We start from the raw sequence: 18,397 nt of genomic DNA on the forward strand, positions 1-18,397 counted from the left end.
GTATTGATCCTGCACAGACCAAACCCACAGGACAGGCAGATCCTCACACATCTTCTGGAACCACTTTGTGCAGCCAGATGAGCCAGGGGATCATTTAGGTTGGGAAGGACCTCTAGGATGATGGAGTCCCACCATGAGCGGCATAATTACGTCAGACTCCCCCTTCTGAATGAATGTGTCTCTGACCCTCTGACTTCTGATTGGTTTTGATCATGTTTAGAACGTGTTAAGAAACAAGATTAGAAATATTACATTTTTGTTTATGGGAAATTCAGGAATGACCAGGCCAAAGCAATGCCTTCCATTCACCAAGTGTCTTTCTGCAGGCTGGTGTGAGCAAAAGCTACAGGATAAAACCAAAAGCCAAATTTCATACAATTACATCCAAATTGGCAGAGCAAATCTAGGAGATAGAAGTGAACATAAAAGCAAGTGAAATAACACAGACAGAGAGGCAGCAAACAACCTTGCCTAAGGCACAACACTAATGCCAGACTAACTTCAAAGCAGCCACTGAACCAGCACAGGTGACAAACAATCTGCATAAAAATAAGTTTAAAGCAGCACTGGCTCCTCTCCTTCCCCGAGTCCCTTCAGGTCTTGCTCATTTCAAATTTTTTTTTCATTTTAGTCATGGAACAATGTATATAAGTGAGAATGCAGCATTTGGGCTACAAGTTTCCTCAAATAAACTCGGTTAAGAGAAGCCCACCACGTCAGAAGCTTTACTCTGCCTATTTCTTTTTGTTTTGCTCATTGTAATTTATAATGAACCTCTTCCACAGTGAGCTGACTCAGGGAAAAACCACTCTGAAAGGCATCAGCTACTGATGAATTGTTTTTATTAATTAAGTTAGAGAAACAAAACCCACAGTGGTTTTCAGTGCTGCAACTTGCAGCAGAACCCGCAAGCTTGGAGGCAGAAAGTGTGAAAGTCACAGCTCTGCTCTGAACATCTCCTCCATTTCTTTACTGAGGGGCTGAAATTCCAGAGACAAGGGGTTTTTTCCTCTCTCTTAACCTAAAGATTTGGTCCTTTGAGCAGCTGCTTTGGACTTAAGAAAGCACCACAAAAGCCACTGCCTTTACTGCATTAAAAACTGAAATAATGGGTATTAAGCAGAAGTAGCTTTTATATACCCTGATATTTGAGAGGTTCAGCCTGCACAGGGCTTTGCTAGAGAGAAGTGGATGGAAGAATAGAGTTAAGAAAAGCATTTAATCCTGCTGAGTTCCAAAGACCTTTGGATTTTCCTTTTAAGTTTTAGCAGCCAAGAGATTCAAGTTTTGTTTTCCCTCAGAGGATGTCGACATTGAGGAGAATCTCTGGGTTTTGGACACCCCTTGATCCTGGGACATCGCACCAAGGAAGGTGGGGTTCTCTTGCTGGGATTTCTTCCCTTTAACATGCAGCTGGTGAAGAAATTAAAAATGTTCAATAATAAAACTCTGGGATTCCCTTCTTTAAGCTAGAATCCTGTTTGAATAGTGACATTTTATATCATGAGCCTCCACCTTTGTCCATCAGCTCTTCTTGTGCTCACCCACTCACCACTATTTTATCCAACATCATGCATCTTTCATGGAAAGAACAAAAACACCCTAAAATTTGCACATGCAATCCAAAGTTAGCTTATTCACACAGTTAGGACATGCTTCTTCATGCACTGCTGGTTACTGGAAATTTTAACTTTTGTTAGAGGATAGAAATAAAACAAAACAGGAAAGTGGATATTTTTCTTACTTATTTCAAGTGTACATATTTTGGGTAATTTTATTTTTTCCCTGTGACACAGAATAGAGACTCTTCTTGGAGACTGTAATAGCCCTCAGCGTGTTTTCCACCAAGAATGCAAAAAAGAAACACTTTTGCTGGAGAAGTCATGGAAACTGGTAAATTGAAGACACAAGCCCTCATTGAAAACCTGTAATTTTTTAATTAAATTTACATGTCAGTGGATCTTTTGAGCTTGGCCTGTGTGCTTTTTATAATGTACGTTTCTCGTGCTTTTTCCCATGGGTATTTCTGCACTATTTCCAAACTGGGATTACTCAAGTTGAAGTGTGATAAAGGGCACATTATAGTTATATTAAGCAAAATAGGGAGGAGAAAGCTTTTCCATAGTGCAAAGAAAGCTGTTCTCCAAGCCTCATTTCTGGTAACAAGCAGAGCAAGGCAACCACTGAGCTAGAAACTGCTGCCATCAAATCAAGGCTTTGTCCTGAGCAAAGGGGGGATTTATTCCATCCTATTCTGTTTTCTGCTGAAAATTAAAAGTTGTTTGCTTCAGAATCGTTAAGTCTTGCTCTGGGGTATCACGGAAAACATGATGTGAGCACCAAAACAAGAGGGGGAAGCTGTGTGCTGTGCATTGGTGTGCTGCTGGTCGGAGGAGCTGCAGAGGAGGGGGTTTGGGGAGGCACTTGGGGTTCCCTCCCTGCCCAGAGGTTTCACAGCTCTGTTGTTCCTCTTCACAGCTCCCTGAAAGATGCAGGGGCTTGCACAGTGCCTGGCCCACGTCAGGAGGACTTGTCACCAGTGCTGCACATCACCTCCTGCCACGTCAGGAGGACTTGTCACCAGTGCTGCAGCCACAGAGGCAGGCAGCAGTTGCATGGGGAAGGGAAGGGAAGGGAAGGGAAGGGAAGGGAAGGGAAGGGAAGGGAAGGGAAGGGAAGGGAAAGGAAAAGGAAAAGGAAAAGGAAAAGGAAAAGGAAAAGGAAAAGGAAAAGGAAAAGGAAAAGGAAAAGGAAAAGGAAAAGGAAAAGGAAAAGGAAAGGAAAGGAAAGGAAAGGAAAGGAAAGGAAAGGAAAGGAAAGGAAAGGAAAGGAAAGGAAAGGAAAGGAAAGGAAAGGAAAGGAAAGGAAAGGAAAGGAAAGGAAAGGAAAGGAAAGGAAAGGAAAGGAGGGCACGTCAGCTCAGAGCGGCAGAAAAGGTTTTTCACAGCAGCTATTTGCAACCCTCCAAGGAGCTGCAGAGGCTGCCCATTAAAACCCTGTTAAAACACTTCTGATGTTGTCAGCAGTGGAGAGCTGAAATAGCACAGTGATCACTGAGATACGATCTGCCTCAAGCAGTTCAGTGGGACTGTCAATAATATGAGCAAGGAGGTACAAGATGAGCAACAACCTAATTCCTGCATCAAAATTTCATAAACTCCCTCAGCTGGTAAACATTAGAGATGTGGGCAAACACAGGCCAGCCAATAAACCATCCAGGAAAGATGACCTCTGGTCTGGAATCTTTCCCAAAAGCTTTGAACCTTTAAGTTAATTTACACTTTGAAAGCAAAGCAGAGTGATGGTGAGGGGAAGGCAGGAGGGGTGAGGTGATGCCTCTCCCATCAGTGCTCCCGAGCTGCTCCTCAGCTCCACACTCCTGACAGTGCCCAAGGAAAAAACACAGCACCACTTTTAGGCATACACCCTTCCTAATACCCCAGGCTAGAGTTTCTCCCCACTTTTCCCTGCTTTAATTTTTGATTTATCTTCAGTACTAATTCCTTGGCATAATTTTTGCAAGTGTAGTTTTACCAGGTAGGAAAACTTGAGGAAACCTCCTTGATTGAAAACAGACCTGGTGATGTGCCAGGGTGCTAAAACTGTGAGTAATGACAGCAGGATCATCTACTTCTCTGCCACTCTGTGCTCGTAAGGGCTACTCACAGTGAGTAATGGCTGGAGAAACAGGGCCAAGGTGAAGAGTTATTTATAATACAGTAGCCACTGAGTAAGAGCTTAGCTATGAATTCACTGCTCTGGCTACAATTTCGTGAGAAAACAAAGAGCCAGCTTTTGGTTTTCCAGTTTTAAAAGTTATACACACACTGTAAACTAGCAAAAATGATTCAGGAAGGACTGGGGTGGTTATTTATAAAGCAACCATAGCAGAGATCGTGCGCACCTCAGGTGGAAGTAGGATAAGCAGAGATGCTTTAGTTCCTTAGGTGCTTCCTCAGGGTGGCTGTGGCAGGCAGGGAAACTCCCAGACTCCACTTAAACCAGTCTCAGATAATTCCCCCTTTTCATGCAATAAATATCCACTGCAGAGAGCCAAAAGCCAGAGCCTGCTGGAAATCCAGCAAAGGATCAGACTGTCACCTGCTCAGCAGTGCTGGGGTTAGGGGTCAGAATAACTCTCCACTTTTTAATAGGAAGTGACTGTGCCAGGGGTCTCAAAACCAGCTCCTGTCAGGTGCACCCTGCATCTGCAGAGATCCAGAGTGCTCAGGAATATTTCTGAGTTGTTTCTGTCAGCCCAGAATGAAGCAAAGGAATAATAACATATTTGGGCAATTAAAAAAAAAAAAAAAAAAGAAAAAAAAAAAGGAATTGGGAAAATAAACTGGGATAACAGGATCAAGCTCAGCACTCCTGAATTTCCTACACAGGAACATGTGATTTCTCAGTACACCCTGCAGAATAAATGGCTATTTTCCAACTCCCACTTTACAGGTCATGACTTCCTGGTGCTAATTTGGATTCTGCTGAGGAACTTTTTATCGACTGGAGTTTGGAGAGCAAGGCACAGCAGAGACTTTGGGCTTGCCACTGTGCATTTGAAGGCTGGGTTACAGAAAACTCTGTTTTTCACCCCACAAGGACATATGGCTCAGCTTTGGGATGGAGGCAGACACTTGGAAAACCACAAGGAACACCTCCCCCACGTAATCCTGAATTGTAAACACAAAAGGAATGGTTTCTTAGGGGATTTTTAAACCAACTGCCAGCTTTGCTATCTGCTGTGCTTCCAGTTTGGTGTGTCCAAGGGGGATATTTTCACCTTGACACACGAGTTACACATCAAATTAAGCTCTCCCATTTTTTGGCGGGGAGTTGGTTATTTTAGTGCCACTGAGCCCTTTGCAAGTGGCCAGGCTTCCTCTTGGACAAGCCCTGAGCTCAGACAGAGCCACCTGAAAAGTCTGATTAAAAACCTACAAATCTGAAAACTAAGTATCTTGTGCTTTTTTACATGTCTTATGATTTTAACAAAGTTGTCTTTTGCCTTTTCTTTATCTAAAAGAAAATTAAAACCATTCAGTGTTAGAGAGAAGGAATACAAAGAGTAATGGCAACCTCACTCCCTCGCTCTCACGAGCCTGAAGTTAAATACCTGCCTTTGTACAACTGTTCCCCTCCTTTTATTAGCTAAATATTGTGGCACCAGAGCACCAAGAATAAAATTACAACCATTTGAGATGAGTGTAACTTTTACAAGAGTCAGATATCCCCAACAAGCCGACAGTCAATAACCCAGCACAAATTAACTCTGGCAAATAATAGGTGTGTTGACCCTAAATTCATGAGGCAATAAAACCTACCAACAGCCTGTTGTTTTTAAAATACTCAGGCACTTCTCAAAGACAATATAGTTTTTGTTTGGGAGCAAGAAGATCATTAATTAGGAAAGCTTTTAAAGGAAGTTTTAGTATCATTAGCAAAAGCTAATGGGAAAATAAATTAAGTTACAACATCTGACACCAAGTTTGGAAAAGAAAGGCACTAAAAACCCAAAGCTGCCTTACATGTCCCAAGAACAGCACCCTTCCCCACAGACCTCCATAATCACAATAAAAAAATTAAATTTCCTTCATTTCTTGTTGCATTTTGAGTTACACCCACATTGCTGCCAAACACTGCAGTCCCAGGATAGAATCTGAACCAGCTTTGTTCACCCCTCCAACTCCACCACAGTGAAAATACCCTTAGTAACACAATCTAACAATTTGCTCTTCCCAATTTGCTTTTTTTCTCTGAGAGCTTTTCAGGAACAGTGACACTCAGGTAGAGGTGTCCTGTTGTAAATTCCTGTGCGAATTCTTATTCCTTGAAGGAAAACAGATTTTCTAAATATTTCGAGATTCTGCTTAAAAAAAAAATTAAATAATATGCTATGAAAGGTGGCCTAAAATATTTTATGGCTTGGAGGAAAATGTTCTTTTCCCTTGCCCTGGATGCTTTGCTCAGAGACGCCACAATGTCTGTCAAACAATTGTTGCATACGGAGGAAGGCACATAATGACATTGTCCATTATTTCAACCATGTCAGCTGAGGAATTATGAAAGATTTATACCTATTTCATATTAAAACTGTTTAGTAAATGTCACACAGCACAGCAAAAAACCACGGGCACGTAATTGAGAGGGCAGCAGGCTCAGCACAGAGCTCTCAAGGATGCCCAGCCAGAGCACACTGTGCAAGCAAAGGGTTTGCATGGCCTAAAACCCTACAGTGACACAACCTTTTTCTGGTTTTCCAGGAAAACAGAAAACATAGAATTTAGATATTATGTAATTTAAAAAAGGAAGGTGTGCAGAAAGTAAAATAAAATATTAATAGCATTAAAAAAACTGGAAAATTAACTGAGGCAATTAAAACTGCAACAGCTCAGGACATGCTACCCCCCGTTCCTGGCCAGGCTGCCTAATTTAAGCAGAAGATGCATTTTCCTCTTCCCTTTTGCTTCAAGCTTTGCTTCTATGAGAAGCCAAGTAATTAACTTGCCAGGGGAAGAAATTTTCCTCTTCAATACCTTTACATTTGTGTAAGGCAAAATTATACAAAATGCTGATGCAAGCCCCAAAGGGAGTGTGGAGCCCACCCCTGCCAAGGCCACCTTAAATCCACCCCGAGCTGCTGCTGGCTCTGGCTGTCCCTGGGATGCAGCAGGGCCCAGGTTCCTCCTGCTGGGATGGAGTTTATCCACAGGAAATAAGAAGGGAAAATTCACGCTCAGCTGCTTAATGGGAACTGACGTGGCCTCTCCAGAGAGGGAGGAACTTTGGATGTCAGGCAGGTTAGCACAGGGCAAGCAGACGGTCAATAAAATATTCAATAAAGGACTCTGATATGATAGATCTAATATTGTGGAAAAAGCCAGAAGTCCTTTTTTTTTTTTTTTCCCTCCCATTTTCTGGTGCTAAAACACGTTTAAAATGGCGGTTAAAATGGTCTATACAATATTAACCTCCTAAAGTTTGAAAACAATTGTGGCTGGGTTTTGAATTTGTTAGAAAAGCTAAAAACAACTAAAAGCTTGTGTAGCACAGGATACATTTCTGGGCACAGGCAAAATGGGTAATTCAGAATAAGGGCACTGAAGTTTTTACAAAATCTGTTTAAAATTATTTCAAACCGTATCTTTAATTAATAAAAATAAAAAGAAGAAGAGTATCTACTGATCACCAAATCCACAGGATGCTCAGGAAAACAGGCACAAACCTCCCCCAGGATCCCAGCAGAGATCCTGACCTGAGTCCCAGGGCTTGCTCCTCTCCTCCCCAGCAGATCCAACCTGCTGCTCACTTTCCCAAGCAGGATTCCAACTGGATTTCCTCTCTGAGCCACTCTTCCACCCCAGCTCTTCCATGCCCTGCAGTTTTGCCCCCACAGCAGCAGACTGGAGGGGGTGGTAGGAAAGCCCCAGAGGGATCAGGGAGCAGCCAGCCGTGAGCAGGGAATCCCTGCAATCATTCTGATGAAGCTAAATCTTGGGAGTTTACATAAAAGGAAAATTAAATCAGGCACTGGAGTGGATTGGAAAGAAATGCACCAGGAGATGGATAACGTTAATCACGTTTAGGGGAGGCTGATGCTGACCTACTCAGCCTTGCCTTGGAGATCCCCTGCGCTTGCTGAAGTTTCATTATTTGGGAGCACAGAGCACACGGGGCTGTGGCAGCTGCCCTGAATTCCTGCAGTGCTTTATGTGTGCAGGCTGCAGGGAAATCCCACCTCAGCCCTGCAGCATCACTGCTGAGATCACGGGTGGGAGTGCAGGAAAGCAGGGCTCTGCGTTGTCATCTGGGGACTCCCAGAGTCTGGCCCTGTCCTTCAAACCCTGCACTCAGGGAAAAACTTCACCTCAGTGAAACAATGACAGCAAAATGTCACTGCTACATTCTAGCAGAGATTCACTGAGGTTGGAAAAGCCCTCTAAGAGCACCAAGCACAACTGTTCCACTGCCAAAGCCACCAGGCACCCGTGTCCCCAAGTGCCACATCCACACATCCTTTAAATCCCTGCTGGGATGGGGACTCCACCACTGCCCTGGGCAGCTGTGCCAGTGCTCGGACATATTTACAGGAAGCCCAAAGTCTCCTCAGTGGCCTGGCAGGAGCCAAAATTCTGGCACACACGAGCTGCTGGGTGTTTTGGGGATGTACTCAGCCCATAGGGCTGCATGTTGACTACTGGAATTCTAGCTGACATTTGTAATTTAAGAAATTGAGTTGTATTTCTCAAATGTCAGTGCTGGAGCAAATGTATCCTTTTAACTCCTTCTGCTTTAACCAATATCAGCTACACAAACCACGCAGTCTCCTGATGAAGGAGAAAAAGATTAGGATATGAATCTGTCAAGTTTGGAATATTTTTTTCTGTATAGCTCTGTTAAGTCACTGAGGACAGTAATGCTTCAGTATGTTCTGAGAATAGCTCATTTGTTCTTTATTTCAGTGTTACAGAAAAGATTATTTGCAACTATTCACTTCCTTACAAAATATTCAGATTCTTCAATGAAAAGCGTTTCCCACATTGTGGAGCCACCCACACAGCTCCATTTGAACGTGAATGAAAAGCTCTGCTTGATGCTGCTGAATATGTTAACCTCTCCTGGATCCCCAGCCCTGCTGAGCCACTCTGCTCGTGCATCTGCACAAGGAGCAGCGTGGAAAACAAGCTGGATTCTGTTGGATAAATAAAGACAACAAAGGCATCAGATGATGATGACTGAAATATCCTAATCTGTGCCTCAAGTTGTTTCATTTCTGGCAAACTAACCCCGAATTTCAGCTTACTAGGAATTAATTTTAATGTGCAACAGATCATAATTATAATGGGATATGAAACATTTTCCCTTCTACTTTGGGCTACTGGTGTCAGCTTTGCCCAGTTTTAACTCAATCAGAAACCATCACCAGTTAATGAGCAGTTCGTGGTCAGTGTGAAGCAGCCTGGTGCTTGAAGTCCTTTCCCCAGCCACGCTGTCACAATCAGCACTCACAGAGCAACCTAAACCAAGTTTTTGAGGGAACGTTTGTTCCAGTCCTTGTGTCTTTGTTAGAAAAGTGCAGTTTGCACTGCAGTGCTGCTTTTTGAAATGCCACCTTGGCTTGTCACCACCCCGACACCCTATCATGCTCGTGTGCGATGCCCAGTTGAGGGCAGGAGGGGCAGGACACTGCTGGCTACAACTTACAAATTCCAACTCCCAGCTCCTTCTAAACCAGCAGAACTTCCTGTGTGCTCCCTCCCATTTGCTGAGTGCCTTTAAACCTGAACTACACCTCTGCTTTAGGCCTCATTTGCAGGAGGATCTCCCTGTGGGCACACCAGGGTCACCTGCCCCCGGCGCTGTCCCCGCAGAACACCCAACACTGAGCTCCTCCACGTGCAGCCGCCAGCCTGGTACCTCCCCAGCAAACATGGACATGGATTGCCAGGATGAACCCATCCAGAGTGTCCAAACAACATCAAACCACCCCTGGAATTTGACCAAACGTTCTGCACTCTCTTGTTCTCCCGAGCGCAGCGTGACCGGGACATCAGCTCTTCCAAGCCTCGATTTTCTCCCCAGTTTTCCTGCTCTCCCTACTCACACATGGCTGAATGTGAATCCCAAGGAGGTGCACGAGGCTGAGGTATCGCTTTTCCCTTCCCATCATCCCGTTTCACTGGGAAATCTGACTCTTCCATCTGGCCCTCCCCTCCCTGCCCCATCTGGGGCCTGACCTGCAGCACCCGCCCGGCTCCTTTAAGGGATCACTAAAAGAGATGGCAAAGCTCTGAAGAAATTCAGAGGGGAAAAAAAATAAAAAGGGGAAAAAAAAGGAAAGAGAAAGAAAGAGTTGCTCTTCTTTGAGAACTGGCTGGAGTGCAGAGCTATCTTCATAAATAGACAGGAAACAGAAAAGACTAATGTTGGGCAGATGACAGATCCCTGAATTCAGTTAACTGGCCTTCAAGATATGAACTGTTCTATTAAACATAGAGGCATTATGTTGGTCATCCACTTTAAGCCCAAGAGTGATTAAAATGCTGGCAGAAAATAAAAACTGGCTATTGAAGAGCTTGCCCCGAGGTCCTAATTTCAAATCAAATTTTACAGCGCCGCACAGGAACAATGGCAGCCCAGTACTCCAAGTCTTCTTTTTGTCACTTTGTACAAAGAAACCCCCTCAAACTCTCTCAAAGAACAATGGCCCCTCTAGATTCACAACTACGCCAAGAATGGGCTCAAACCATACAAAAACACATTTTAAAAATACATTTTACACTGCCCTTGACATTTGAGATAAATAGAAGCTAATGCGTTGCAATTCCAAGTATTTTTTATATCTTTTCACAATGTGAATTTTTTATTTTCTCCAGTCTACTTGATCTTTGACATTCTGGCCTCTGCAAGAGAAGGACACAGCAGAGCAGTCAAAGAAATTAATTATGCAGATAATTGCATTTTATTAAAATGATTACTGTAGCAGGGAACACCACAAACGACAGCAACACGGCCCTGGCCCCCTGAAGAAATCAAGAGGACACAAACAGTTCATTTTTAATTGAAAAACTTCTCAGCTATTAACATTTAATTATCTGTTACCGATATATGGCACTAAGTTTAATTAGCATTTTTCTTTACATCAGGTTGGCTTCTCAGTAAAAACCCTCTCTTTTATCCTGCTGCAGATTCCCCCTTCCTACAGCCCAAGTTTATTTGAATTTGGCAGCCTGGAAACAGCCAGTTGTTTCCTAGTGAACAGCACACAGGACCATATGTTTCAACATTTAAGCAATTTAGAATCAGAGGTATAATTCTGAGTGTCCTTAGCAGAAATTGTACATTAAATACCCAAAGGATGGGAGCTCTACAAGAGATCCAGCCTTTTTTAGCACTTTTCCCATAGCAACAAAACCACTCCACACTACTTATATCGTCCCCTGGAACCACAAGCATGTGGACAGCAGCGGTGAGCTGGCTGCAGTGCTCTCAGTAGCAAGGGAAAGCAAATGGATCCTTTTCCTCTTCTCTTTCCTGCACCTCTCTGCCATCAGGATTCACCCCAAATTCCTGCTGAAACACACCTGTGGTCAGTTCTTGTACCTGCTTTCTTGATGTGTGGACATCTATTTGATAAGAAGTCATTAATCAGTAATTTCTTTTGCTAAACACGTGGCTTGGGTTGTTCTCTTCATTTCTGGGGTGATGGACATGACCAGAACTATGGATTTAAATCCAGATACAGCACGTCCAGCAGGATGGTGCTGGTTTGTCTACTCTGCTTCTCCTGGTTTCAGGCCACACAGCCTCCAAACTGCACAAGAATATTTTAAAAGCATATCCAGAGAGCAACAAAAACTCAACAAATCCTGAGAGGGCTCACATCAGCGAATCCATCAGCAAATATTCTTTGTTCTAACCACAACAACTGGGAAAAAAGAGAAGGAAAACGACAGTCCAAGATTCAAATTCAGTGCTGTCTGCTGCTTGGAGGACAGGCACAAGGCAGGAAAGGCAGGAGTTTATCAAACAGCCCCAAGGACTGGAGGGAAGCCCTGCAGTCACACGCAGCACCGGGGATCACGGGGTGAGCACGGGGCTGCCCCTCCGCATCCTGGGCACGCAAACCCAGCACTCAGCATCTGACACTTCCACTCCCTTTAGCCACTTTGCTGAGCGTGTGCTGCCTGACACTCACTCATTCCTTGATTTTTCACACCCAGCCTGAACGGGAAATCAGTTTTTCCAGAGTGGGAATGTAGGACTGCCCTGCTCTGGCAGCCAGGGACTGGCACTGCTGCAGCCTGTGCCTCTGTGGGCCTGCAACACACTCAACATGACTTCTATTTCCCTCCTTTTACTTTTTTCCCATCCCACATATAGCTGGGAACTGAAGTAAATGTTCACTTACTTGAATTTATTTAATTTGCATGAAGTAAATAATCATTTACTTCAGTATTCAAACCAATTTCCTGCTAGCTTTCACCATAACACTAGCATTAAATAACAGACATTACATTAATAACTATAATTTCTAGACAAAAAGTGTTTTCAAAGTATTTTTCATCAGTATTTAAAGCTTGTTTTCCTTTGGTGAAGGTTCTTTCTCTTATTTTGACTAGGTAACCTGGCACAGAAAATTCCCTTTGAATGCCTGAGTGATTCTGAGTGATTAAAACAAGCAAACAAACCCTCCAGAAATAATTCCATTTGTGGGTATTTCCTTTAACAGCATTAATAATCTAATGCATTTAAAAGGAAGATTTAGAATTCTAATTCACTTGTATTTCACAGGATTAAAAATGCAATATATGTAATATAGCCACGGGACACAAACAGAACCAGATCAAGGAGGTATTTCAACAATATCCATTCCTGTTGTGCAGGAGTTCGATGTCAACACCTCTCCAGGTCATTTAAATTTTACTTCACCAATCTGTAAAATGTAAAGAAAACATTTCTTTTCCAGACAGGCCTGAAAATATACATTCAGTGGGATACAGCGTAAAGAGCAAACTGATCAGGACTGAAAACAAAACTAAGTTCTCATTTGGAACTAGATTTAAATCTAATACCCAGTCCTGAGTGACCTGTACGCCCAGCAGAGGACACGACCTGCCTTTAATGTCTTTGCCTTTTCCACCATCAATTGCCAGTTCACAAAAAAATATTCCATAAAAGAGCTCTGTTTATTTCCTTACTCTGAAACAGCAGAGAGAAACGGTATTTCGGAACGAAGAACACTGAAAGGGACTTTTTGTAGGCCAGCATGTCTCAAAGCAGCAGCATTTGCAATAGAAATGATAAATAAGGTAAATAAATGTATGTTTTAAAAGGAAAAGAGGGAACAGAGAGGAATTCCCACTCCTGGGAGCATCTGGCTACCCGGGCAGGGGGAGCCCCACGTGCCCTTCCCCAGGCAGCCCAGGTTACTCTCGTCTCCTTTTTTCCCTAGAAATTCCAGCCTGGCCCTGAGAAACTGTCATCAAAACAAGGCCATTTCCATGAAACGCATCTCCACTGTGAAAACATTTAATGAAAACATTCCCATCCCATTCTAATTTTAATTTGCACTAAGTTTCAGTGCAAAGACCAGGCACAGCTGCCTGATTTCCTTCTCCAAAGCACCCTGAGTTTCAAGTTCCCTGCCCAAAACATGAAATTAAATCTGCGGGACTTCAAGGCACATGAGGCAAATTAGCATTTAGGAAAATTAAGCTTTTAATGAAATAAAAATGCCACTTAAATATTACTGGACTCTTTGGGTATATCTAATAGCGAGGGTACTAAATAAAGCCTTTATAAGAAAAAAAATGCACACTGAGGGAAAATAGGACTGTTATTTTTAACACTGATAATTTTGTTTAAAAGAAGATTCCTTCCTGTGTTTCATCATTTTACGTTATGCTCTATTATAGAAACAAATGTGGGAAAAAAAGTTCAGAAAAATCCAGGCCCAGAATATTATGGAAAAAAGAACCACCAAATGTAAAGGTCCTGTAATATTTGGTATCTTCAGATTTTTCTGCACTGGTTCACATGACCCCAAATTTATTTTTAGAAAGGCAGCAATTCCCACTTGGACACGGTGCAATACCTTGTACCCAAATGTTGCTTTGCACAAATAAACCATAGAAAGTGTTGACTTAAAAAATAAAACATTGGAAAAGGAGAAAGTTTTTTTCTCTGCGAAAATTTCCGGAAAAGCTGTAAACAAAGGCAGGTTTGGCTCGGTGGTTGAGTGGCTCTGTTGAGCTGTTGAGGATGGAGAACATATCAAACCTCACAGAGTGAGGAAATGTTTGTAAAACAGTTAGTAAATCATAGGCAGCAAGGTCACCGTGTTTAACAGCGGGAATGACACTTTGCCAAAACCCCAGCTGGGAAAGGGCGGGGACGCTCACGGCTCCTCGCTCCTGCAGGATTCTTCCCATCCCAAACTTCATTTAAAAATCACATCAAACTCTTGGAAAGCAGGGAAAACCTTCAGGGTTTCGAAGTGAGGGGCTGTGCCAGGATGACACACTCATCAGTCGGATCTTTTCGACACCTGGTTCTGTTTCACCAAACAGAGCCTGAGCTGTGAAATCATCAAGAAATTCTCTGTAAATTGATGCTGCCTGACCTTTTATCTCAGGGATGGAGCTTTGAGCTCTTGCTCTAAATTCCTACACAGAAACAACCCCAAAAAATCTGAGAACTGGCACAGCTAGAAGGTGAAATCACACATTTTTAAACACAGACACTACAAACCCACGTACGGACAGCAAGAGTTTAATTCATCTGGTGCCAAAAAAGCCAGGAATGGTTATTTGGAGTCGAAAAGTTGTCATGCAATCACTTCATAATATGGAGAGATTTATGGAATGACTCACCTGCTACCGTAGGACCCAAACCCTGTCCTGGTGCTGGCAGGGAATGCAAAGGAAACACTTAAGCACATACTTGACTTCAGCTCTCTCATGTTTGAAGTTAAGCATGGACCTAAGTGCTCTCCTGGACTGGGGCCTATACACTGGACAACCATGATAAAAAAAAAAATTCCTTCCAAATTTCTTATATTTGACATCTGTGTTAAAATGCTGGGGTTTAAATGGCAGTCTATGATGAATTTTATCAGCGTCCTGTTCCTCTCTTCACCACATTATGAGACCACACTCTCAGGAATTAAGGAAAAAAAGTTGGTCACAGTGATGAAAACAGTTTTTGCTTTTGGAGAAGAACCCATGGGGCACTACTCCTTCCTTTAGGTGGCAGAAAAGGGACACTGCAGTTGGAAGGAGCACTGTTGGAAGGGGAGAGATTAAATAAGAAATAATTTGCTCAGTGCCTGTTAAACCATAGGTAGGAACTCCCCCATGAAGCCAGTGAAGTTTAATAACAAAGTTAAATGTTTTCCTGCTTCCTACTGGAGGAAAAAGAAGGAATAAAGAAATATTCCATTTGAGGAGGGCAGTTTTTTCTTGTACCCTCTCTGCTTTGCACTATGAATTCTTTCTTTTGGTCTCATTCTGCTACTTTTTGTATAAAGTAAAAGTTTCAGTTAAAATGACTCCTGAATCCAAATTCTACATCTTTTGGACAAACACAGTACGGTTAAAAGGGTTTTCCTTATCACCAACCCAACCTAACCAAACCCTTAAGAATTTTTTTTTGTGTTTTTGGGAGTTGGTAAACAGCTAAAGATTTAAACTTTGCCAATAAAACTCACACTGCCCTTAAAGGCTCTTCTAGTCCTGCAGCCAGGAGTGAGCCACCACCGAGTTCCACTGGGCCACCACAGAAAGCCCCGCTTTGCCAGGGGGCTCCAGTGCAGGTGTGCATTTGAAGTGTCAAGGAGAAGGAAGGAAATGACTTTCAGCTACACTCAAGTTATTATTTTCACTGGTTTTGCTGCTTCAAACCCAAAGATGACTACTAAGGAAAAATATTCACAGTGTAAATTTCATCCAGGGAAGTGCTAAAGACTAATTAAGGAGTGAAGTTACATTTATAGGAGACTTGTAAGGATCAAGTTAACACCAAATAATAAAAAACTGAGGCCAACATTTTATATATATGCACATGGCAAAGCACTAATTCTTCTGACACTACATTTAGAGCAACAGCAGTTTCTATGTGAATATGATCATATTTAACATGAACTCTACAATCAATACAACATTAGGAAGAGGAAATTTATCCTGAAGGCAAGGAAAAGGAGAACACCAGAGGTTAGGTTAGTACTACATAAACCTGAGAGTGACTCAAAAGAATTAAGCCACAGTAGTGCAACTTCAATCATTTCACCTGCTTTAAGAAGAGAGACTTTCTTAAATGGAAAATCCTACAGGGAACTGATGGACCTGACTATTAATTAACCAGTCCTGTATGTTGAACATTTCCATTTGGTTAATCTTCTGGAAAGGAATTACTGTTTCATTTTATGAAATCTTCTTATTTACTCATTCCACGAAGCTTTGGGCATGTCTGCTACTGTGTAGTTTATTTTTCATTCTTTTCTTCTTCTTTGGTCCTTCCTGGTCAGGTTTTGGTCAGTACTATGGATCAGTTGAGCAGTTCAATGAGATTAAATCAACAGTATGTTTTAAACTGCCAGTACATAAGTTAAATTTTACCTCCCTTAATCCATCTTATGTGCCTCAGAATTGCGCTCCAAGAACCAGAGATATTAATTAACAGACAATAAATGCACTATTTAACAGCAACAATGTCTGAGGAAAGCTCTTGCTGCCTGATATAATTTTGTTTTGCACAAAACCCTTCCTTCCACTTCTGCATTTGGGATAATCTTGGATACTCATCTGGGATATTCTTGTGCCTCTCCTGTCTCCAGGATATTTAGGGACCATCCCAACCCACCCCATCTCCCAGGAACTGGAATTTGTTTATTTGTTACCAACGAGGCTAAAACTGTCCTGAAATTCTCTTCAAAAGGGACTGGTGGGGCTCAGACATTCCCATGGAGTCCTGCTGTTCCAGGTGCTGGCTGCTCCGTGTGGAGAAGTTGCAGATGATTGCTGTTCTCAGCCCAGCTCTGCATTTCCCTTGGCTCAGCCTCAAGGAACATTTCCCTGCTCTCCCTGCTCCAAGCACCATATTTGTTACAGGGAGAAACAATCAGACTTGCTCAGGTTTTTCTAAGGTGGATTGTGTGCCCTGGAAGAGAAGTTGATTTGACCTGGATTCTGGACTTGGAATTATCTAAGCACATCCTGTGGATGTCACCAGTCCTGGACACTCTACCAGTCACTTCATGGAGTATACTTGAAATAATTTAAATTTCCTCTCACTAGGCTCACTGCTTCTATCAAACAGTGTAAAGAAACAAATTTACAATAATTTTCTCACAGTTGGTCCAACCATTGTTACTTCTGAGGGTTTCCAGCAATAAAATTGCCACCCTCAGACAGTATCTTACGCATATTCAGCATTATTATACTTCAGTTTCTGTTGTCCATCTGAATTATAATTTTGTAAACAGAGAGCCTTCAGTGCAGATGTCCTAATGAGCAATTTTGGGTTTCAACACAATGCATGCCTCTGTTTTTAACTTGAAACACCATCACCATCTACTGCTTTAAACTTCTCGTCCCACTCACACTCGACACTCCAACTACTGAGCTCTGTTTCACAAAATTAAACAAGTCTGGCACCTGAGAAAATTAACCCTGTCAAGAGAGAAGTCTAGCAAAAATCTTTAGAAGAAACAACACTGCTTGGCTTTGATGGAACCCTGTTCTCTTTTCCCCTCCAAGGCTGAATTTCCCATGGAACTCACAGCCTTGTACCTGAGCTCATCTTCCAAACCCCACTTCAGAAAGGCAAGAGTTAAGAGAAAAAACTGAGAAAGCAGCCACAAAAGAAATCAGGCAGCTCATTAATACTTCTATTAGTCCTCCTGCCAATCCTTTATGGAATTAGAACCTCTCCAAACTATACTGATTTTTATATTCTGATTTTTACGTGCATTCTTTTAAGCTGCAGAAGTCTCAATGTATGTTTTTCACTTTACAAAGTCAAATTACTGTATCTGTGTAAAAATATGTAGTAATTTCTTGAGTAAATGCATTCCTAAGTGGCACTGCAAAGCCAATTCAGCTTCCCCCATACCCTAGGTGCTCATTTCTATTTAAAACCAGCCCTCTTGCACCAGTGCCCTTATCTCCAGAGGAGATTGCTGGAAAGGCTGGTCGGTGTTTCCAATTTCCTTATATAACAAGGCTCCAATGTCAGGAGGAAGTGGGCAGATACTGGGAAATCAGGGTGGATAAAAAGCACTAGACCCGTAACCCCCGAGGTCAGGAGGTTATGACTTCAGGGCCCAGCAGTAAGGTGGAAGGATGTGTTCAGGTAGTTTTAAATTACCTTGTTTTACTGCTCTTTTCCAAGAGGAAAGGAGATAAGATCAAATCCAAAAGATTCACATCGCCCACATGAATATATACACACAGCCAACACAAGCTTTACCTCTATTTCCCACTGTAAATAGTCTCAGTGTTCAGAGGCTGAAAATTCTTCTCTCCCCTGCAACTGTGATTTCACAGTTAGAAGAGCTCAGTGCTGCCCAGATATCGAGAGCTTCCTTAACCCTTCTGCCAATAACTGTTCACAGAACCAAAGGATGAATTTGTGTGACCCCAAGTTGGTTTCCAAACCCCGACAGGCTCGGGGACAACTGCAGATGGAGAACAGAGCTTTAGCCACATGTGAGAGATTTTATGCACTGCACGTGCAGCAGACAGCACAGAAATGCTCTCCCCAGGAATGAAGGAGTAGTGAAATCCCAGTTTGCAGCTTGGATGCTCGAGTAATGACATCATGACCATCAAAGAACCGGCACTACTGGTCAGGATGGCAGGAATCTAAAGTCAGAATGCAAAATTCATGAGCACAA

At 42.6% G+C, this 18,397-nt stretch overlaps 1 protein-coding gene and 1 long non-coding RNA gene across 7 annotated transcripts in view; both read right to left on the minus strand.

Annotated features, from left to right (window-relative positions):
* The window catches only part of BCAS3 (BCAS3 microtubule associated cell migration factor), a 300,455-nt gene that overhangs the window by 101,180 nt on the left and 180,878 nt on the right, over positions 1 to 18,397 (minus strand). The gene's annotated exons all lie outside the window — the stretch shown is intronic.
* On the minus strand, positions 8,430 to 18,104 carry LOC137485899 (uncharacterized). Its single transcript, XR_011005493.1, has 2 exons — positions 17,869 to 18,104; positions 8,430 to 8,692 (listed from the first exon to the last, which is right to left on the minus strand). It is a non-coding gene; the product is annotated as an uncharacterized lncRNA (long non-coding RNA).

Source organism: Anomalospiza imberbis, chromosome 20 (genome assembly GCF_031753505.1).
Source record: "Anomalospiza imberbis isolate Cuckoo-Finch-1a 21T00152 chromosome 20, ASM3175350v1, whole genome shotgun sequence".
NCBI lineage: Eukaryota > Metazoa > Chordata > Aves > Passeriformes > Viduidae > Anomalospiza > Anomalospiza imberbis.